Genomic DNA, 7,713 nt, shown 5'->3' with positions numbered 1-7,713 from the left:
CCTGTTACAATGTACTGTAAACCATAATCTAACCATTGTAAATATTAACATCTGCATCTGTAATACACTGTGTAATATCAGATCACATGAACCAAGCAGATAAATGATTAGAGAAATATTTTGAGTAATTTTGACAGTTACATGGCCATAATAAATGTGAGGTAGGGAGGAAAATTGGAAAATTGCACTTTAGTCCCATCTGTGACTAGGCTACTAGACACAAAGCAGAAACTTGCGTTGGGAGAGAATGAGGGAAGAAATTGTTGAATGTTGTCACCAAGGCCTGTGATCTACATTCGTGTTTTTACTAATGATTTCTACATCTGAATTGCCTACTAATAGAATTCTGTAAAAGTCACTTAGAGGTTCCAGGCTCCAACTGTCCTAATTAAAAAAGTGAGTACATACTGTTCCCAAACAGCTCACAGCTGCCACCAAGTCATGTAAACTGTGTGGTCTTGCCTCAGTAAGCCACACTCCTATCCAAGTGCTCCCTGTGGTCTGGCTGGCAGTGCTCTGTCATGCCATCCATGCTTGTGTCTTACTTCCATGCCAATACCTTACTTCAGCTGTCAGATATCATGAACATGGACAAAGGTGCAGATGGATTGATGGAGCATCACTGCTGGGCCACAGGGCACAAGTGGTGGAGGTAGGAGGCAAGTTAAAGGGAAGAACAGCCCCTACAATAGCTCAGCACATCAGGAGCACTTGATGTTAGTGAAGTATGTCACGAAATATTGTGTCAATTAGGCACAATAATGCAGCTAAAATCCTGGAAAGACTTAATTAAACATCAGCCCTGGAAGAATATAAGAAGTTATAGTAGTTTAGCACTATTTGTAAAAGTGTAGGTAGTATACCATACAAAAGTAGCCTGCAGTGATGGCTTCTGCCTAACAATGTTTCATTTGAATGATAGAAATTATAGGATGGAATAATGACAATATTATGAAAGGGATAGTTGCTACTCACCAAATAGTGGAGATGGTCTTGGCAGCCAGAGACTGTGCTCATATATATATGTGTATGTGTGTGTGTGTGTGTGTGTGTGTGTGTCAGATGGGTTTGCATGAGTGAATGTTGTCTAATTCTGATGAAGGCCTGTTTGGCTGAAAGCTTTGTTTGACAGTCTTTTTGTTGTGCCAATCTGTGACTCAGCATCTCTGCTATAGGGTGATTAGCAACTGTCATTTTCATAATATTGTCAATGTTTAATTTGACTTGATCCACATTCTTGTAGTCTCTTTTTCATGATGAAATTTGCAGAATGTATAATAACAAGGTAGAGATGTGGTCCTTAAAGTTTGTAGCCACACAGTAAAAATTCTCACAAATTCATCATTCATTGTACCCTTCATTGATGCATCTTTATTCAGAGTGGCAACAATATTTGTTTTACCTGCCTGTAGGTCCTATTCAGCCTCCTGACTGAAATGAATGTTACATCATTAACATAAATCTACAGAACATTTCATGTGAAAACAATATTGTGCAAACCACAGTGAACTATATGTCCAAGGGTACTCGGTATAGTACCACATGTATGGGTTTCTTACCATTCCAATTGCCCATGAAGTCCAGAAAATGACTCCATAAATACCTCTGTACATGCCATAATTAGTCTAATCTGGTCTTCACAATCTTTAGGGGTGCATTATCAATAGAGCTGAAGAACATCTCTTCATTTTTCACTTAGTACTGGTTTTTGAAATTTTGTAAAAAGGCTTTCACAGGATTATATCATGAGTCTGCCAGTTCAAGGTTTTCAACATTGCTCTGATGACCCCCACGATTCAAACAAATCTGTGACCATTCATGCCACTCTTCTTTGTACATGCTCAGTATCCTCTGTTAGTCCTATTTAGTATCACTCCCACACATATGAGTAATATTCTAAGATGGAACAAACAAATGGTTTACAAGCAATTTTCTTCATAGGCTAACTGCACTTTACCAGTGTCTTGGCAAAGAACCAAATTCTTCCACCTAACATACCTATGACTGAGACTATGTGGTCATTCCTATAAACTGTTACACCCTTGATATTTGTATGCTTTGAGTGATCATTACTGTGAGTCATTGATAGTATAATCACAGGATATTAGTTCTTTTCATTTTGTGTAGTGCATAATTTCTACATTTCTGTAATTTTAAACCAAGTTGAAATTTTATCAAAATATGACTGTATATTTGTGCAGCTTTTTTCAGATAATACTTTGTTATAGACGACTGCATCATCCATGAAAAGTCTGAGACTACTATCAGTATTGGCTGTCAGGTCATTAATATACAACGTGAACAACAAGTGTCCCAACACACTTCCCTGAGGGATCCCTTATGTTACATCTATGTCTCTCCATTCTAGATAATGTGCTGTGTTTTCCATACCAAGAAAACTTCGATCTAGTCATAAATTTTGGTTGACACCCCATAACTAAAACTTTTGTTACTAAACATTGGTTTGATACCAAGTCCAGTGGTTCTTGAAAGTCAGGAATTACTGATTGCACCTAGCCACGGCTCGAGTTGAATATCATCTGTCCTATGAATGCTACAGCAGTAACTTATGAACTGTATTGTTTTGCTTTTATTGGAATTGTATGTACTGAAGGACTTTAATTATTTGCATGTCACCATTTGCTTGTGACTCACCTTTATGAATATGTAAAGTTAGGTATTGTCATTTATCTTATTGTAATAAATTTTATTAATATAATAGCTTGAATTGTTGTTTAGCAATTCAAGAAAGCAGGTTTCCTAGGCACCCCTATATTAGACAAGTGGGCAGAACACAACAGACTTGATACACAGTTTCCAGAATGTCACGTGAGGAATGCAAAATTTGGGTTTGGCATGATCACTGTTTACAGAATCCATGCTGATTGGCATGGAGGAGGGCATTCTGTTCAAGAAACCTCATTATGTTTTAATTAAGAATATGTTGTAGTATTCTACAGCACATGGACATCAGTAAAACTGGATGGTCATATTATGCATCAGTTCTATTACCCTTCTTGTATAGTGATGTTTGAGTGGTTATTAATGGATGATGACTGTTGTATTCAGCTTGTGTGGTGATGTTCTGACTGCCTGAGCAATGTCTGTTTTAGGCCTGTCACTCCATGCAGCTACATGTAACACTGCTGCCTAAACACTCCCTTATCAGACTGGTGTAGAGATTCAACCTTGCAACTCTTGTGACTTATCTCATGGTCCAGCTCTGCTATGCCCTGTTCTTCCTCGTCACTGAACTCTTTTCTTTCATGTAGATTTCTATGAATGAAGTGGCTATAAAATGAAACACTGCTTCTATACTTAAATAAAGTGTAGATTGGCTGCAATTTACTCTGTATATTGTCACAAACTTTCATAAACTGTTACACATTACATGGGAAGTTACTACTCCCAGAACCAATTAATTTTAGTTGCAAAAACTCTCATTAACATGCATGTGAATAGTACATAACAACAATCACTTGTATACATCATACATTCCTGGGTGACAGAGGTCTTCCATGGTACCTGTGCTCCTTTGATCTTCCTTCCTCCATGGAGATTACAAATGCTCTCCAGCAGGTAGACTCCGCACCTGTCAAGTAATACTTTCCCACAGGATGTGGCCCGATGTTTACAAAATAATTCCGATCACATACCTCTTTACTCTGAGTTCTATATATGATGTACATGATACATGCCATTCCATGAACAACAAGGATCAATACATATCCCTCCACTAAAAGAAAAGATGTGATAAAACACTTAACGATCAAATAATAAAAATATACAAATCCTCTAATTAGACTTTTTATTAACTCTTGTTTTATATTTTATAGCTTCTCTACTTTAACTAGCAAAGTGACATAGAGTGAACCATAATTGCATTACTTTCTTTCAGGGCACTTTCAGATCTTTACCTATTAATTAATTTGTATTCTTGCGTTTGGAAGAAGTAGTGCTGTACACAGTTTTAAGATCAAATATCAGATTACGCAAAGACTCAAATACTTGTGGTAAACTACAGAGTTAGCTAAATTTACTTTCTCAATTTCCTCTCAAGTTTGGAGGAGGATCCCCCCCCCCCCCCCCCCCGCCCCCCCTCCCCCCCTGTAGGCAGGGTCCTTATTCCTTTTCTTCACGAATTTTACCCTTAAGTATTTCTCCCCTCTTGAAGGCTATCTTTTAGGGGATTCTACGAGGGCCGTTCAGAAAGTAACCTCCGGTTGATTTAAAAAAATACACCAAGTTAAATAAAAATATTTTAATATATACATCTTACAACTACATCTTTGCACTATTTTTCTACATAGTCTCCATAGCGATTGAGGCACTTATCGTATCTCTTCACAAGCTTTGAAATTCCTTCTGCATAAAAATCACCCGCTTGTGCCTGGAGCCAGCCTGTGACCGCATCTTTGAGCTCTTCATCGTCATCAAACCGCTGTGACCCGAGCCATTTCTTCAAATGCATGAAGAGGTGATAATCACTTGGCGCCAGGTCTGGGCTGTAAGGTGGATGGTTGATAACGTCCCACTTGAAGGACTCAAGAAGGGCCGTTGTTCTGCGAGCAGAGTGAGGACGGGCGTTATCGTGCAAAAAAACGATACCGGAAGTCAGCATACCACGGCGTTTGTTCTGTATAGCCCGTCGTAACTTTTTTATTGTTTCACAGTACACGTCTTGATTAATGGTCGTACCACGTTCCATGAATTCAACCAACAACACCCCTTTGGCATCCCAAAACACCGTTGCCATCAGTTTTCTGGCAGAAAAATCTTGCGAGGCTTTTCTTGGTTTGGTAGGCGAATTTGAATGTGCCCACATCTTTGATTGTTCTTTTGTCTCAGGGTTCACGTACTTAATCCAGGTTTCGTCACCGGTCACGATTCTGTTTAACAATGGTTCTCCTTCGTCCTCATAACGTGACAGAAAGTCTAATGCAGAGGCCATTCTTTGAGTTTTGTGGTGGTCGGTAAGAATTTTGGGCACCCATCGTGCACAGAACTTACGGTAACCCAATCTTGCTGTCACTATCTCGTACAAGAGAGTCTTAGAAATCTGTAGAAAACCAGTAGACAACTCCGACATTGAGAAACGTCGATTTTCACGAACTTTTGCATCAACTGTCTGAACGAGTTCGTCAGTCACCAATGATGGTCTACCACTCCTCTCTTCATCATGAACGTTTTCTCGTCCACTTTTAAATAAATGTACCCATTCACGGACAACTCCTTCACTCATAACTCTTGGTCCGTACACGGAACAAAGCTCACGATGAATAGCTGCTGCAGAATATCCTTTGGCTGTAAAAAACCTTATGACAGCACGCACTTCACATTTGGTGGGGTTTTCTATTGCAGCACACATTTCAAACTGCCACAAAAACTAAACTAGCGCAGGTACGACGTTCACTCGACCACGGCTTGATGCCGACTGACCTGTTGAGTGCGTGAACGCACAGATGGCGTCGCTACTCCCCCCACAACCCGCACTGTGACCAATCGGAGGTTACTTTCTGAACCGCCCTCGTATATTCTTTGCCTCTTATTTCATAGGCCCAGTTGGTGTGATGTACTTCTCCTTTCCTCTAAATTGGTTGGGGTGTCCATCTGAATCTGGCATAAGCTTCCTTCTCTGGAGATAACTTATCCATAGAGTGGTTAAGGTCTACGCATCCATGGGTCAGCCTGAACATGGCATAAGTTCCCTTCTTTGTGGATTACTTACCCATAACTCCCAATCTGAAGTACCTCACCCTCCTTTTCTACTACTTTATTGAGTACTTCAGTACTTCTCCCCTTTCACTTCATTTCATCTTGAGGCTGCATCCACCATGAAACTCCAGCTTTCTCCCACTTTTCCGCTACGAGTTCTGCGGTCTATTTTCCTCCCTCAAAAACTCCCATTGCAAATAACTCAAAACTAAATCTATCTTTCTAGAGTCTTCCCACTTTTGTGGTAATGACCTGAAAAACACTCACAGGAAGTACATTGGATGTACTTCCCCATCTAGTTTAAACTTTGGAAAATGCTTATAGAAGTTCATTCTGCTTTCCAACTGTAATTTCTCTAATAGTGTTTTTGCATCAAAAGATTTACTGTTAGCTTGACTTTCTGTTAATCCTTTCTCATTTTTGCCAGTTCATCCCATAGGCTTTTAAACTCAACCTGGAAAGCTGCCCACTTTCTAAAGTGTGTGAAGTCTCCTGAAATTTCTAATCTAACAATGCTCATATTTTTTCCTCCAAATCTGAATGTATCTCATGTGAATATACAGAATCACCATTGTCACTTCTCTGTTCTAAAATTTCTATGTGTGTTTGCACATCTGATATCTGATCTTTTACCAACTTACATTCTGTTTCTTCAAAGTTATGTAAATTATGTATGTCCATATGCAAATCTTTAATATGTTCATGTATCGCTTCCTGAACTATGTCACATTGTTTCAAGACTTAAGTGTGTATTCCTTCTCTTAACACATTGAATCTTTGATCTAGCTTCTATCCTAAATGTGCCTCTAATGCTTCATGAGTGTCTTAAATCTGAGTTTCTAATTCTTGTCACAGTTTCTTGTGGTTTTCCATTACTTGCTCATGAGTGTCTTTAATCTGTTTTCCTAAGTCTTGACATAGTTACACAAACTTATCATTAATACCCTTTTGAAATTTACCATGACTGTCTGTTACTGGTATGAATCTATTATTGAGCTTTGAAAATTTTCCATTAGATTATTCTATTGATTGTGGAAGCTTTTCATTTGACTATCTCTGTATGTCTTCCAGTTTTTGTAATAATATTTCCATATTAACCTCTGTTGACATTTTCCTTGTTATCACTGGCATAAAAAAAACATACAAATATTACTGAATCACTGCGCTATACCCATGAAAACAATTTTGAACTGAAATTCTGGTGTAGCTCACAGTAGTCATATTGCATGCTGATGATGGTCTAGTCACTGACGAATGCATGGTGATGATGCAGTGGTTTAGACTGCATGCTGGTGTCATGGGGGTGTAGACTGTGCGCTGGTAAAGGATCAGTTGTTGACGGTTGCATGCTGGCCGGATGTCGTTAGCTGGGTGCTGGCTCTTCACGGATCACCTAAGGCTGTGTGTTTCATCAGTTTAGGTGGATGTTCTTGGCCTATGTGCATCAATGTTGTTGTTTATGACCCCTGTTTCCATTGGCAACACTTCTTTGGTTTGCTGATTTATTATGGAATTTCTACCTTTCAATCTGTTTTTATCTGCCACATTCCACTTATAATCATATGGTCACCACGTGGAGTGTTTGTTAATGGCTGATGACTGTTGTATTTGGCTTGTGTGGTGATGTTTTGACTGCTTGAGCAATGTCTGTTCTACACCTATTTCTCCATGCAGCTACACCACCATTGCCTTAACTCTCCTTTGTTAAATTGGTGTAGAGATTCAACATTGCATCTCTTGTGATTTAGCTCAGGGTCCAGCTATGCTTCTGTAGTTAAATAAAGTGTAGATTGGTTCCAATTAACTATGTATTTTGTCACAAACTTTCATAAATGGTTGCACATCACGTGGGAAGTTATTACTCCCAAAGCCAACTAATTTTACTCTCTCAAAGACCTCTCATCAATGTGTCTGTGAATAGTATATAACAACAATTGCTTATATACATCACATTCATTTTCCTTGGTGCCAGAGGTCTTCCATGGTACCAGAGCTCCT

Source organism: Schistocerca nitens, chromosome 6, assembly GCF_023898315.1.
Source record: "Schistocerca nitens isolate TAMUIC-IGC-003100 chromosome 6, iqSchNite1.1, whole genome shotgun sequence".
Lineage (NCBI taxonomy): Eukaryota > Metazoa > Arthropoda > Insecta > Orthoptera > Acrididae > Schistocerca > Schistocerca nitens.
Note: the sequence above shows the minus strand (reverse complement) of the source record.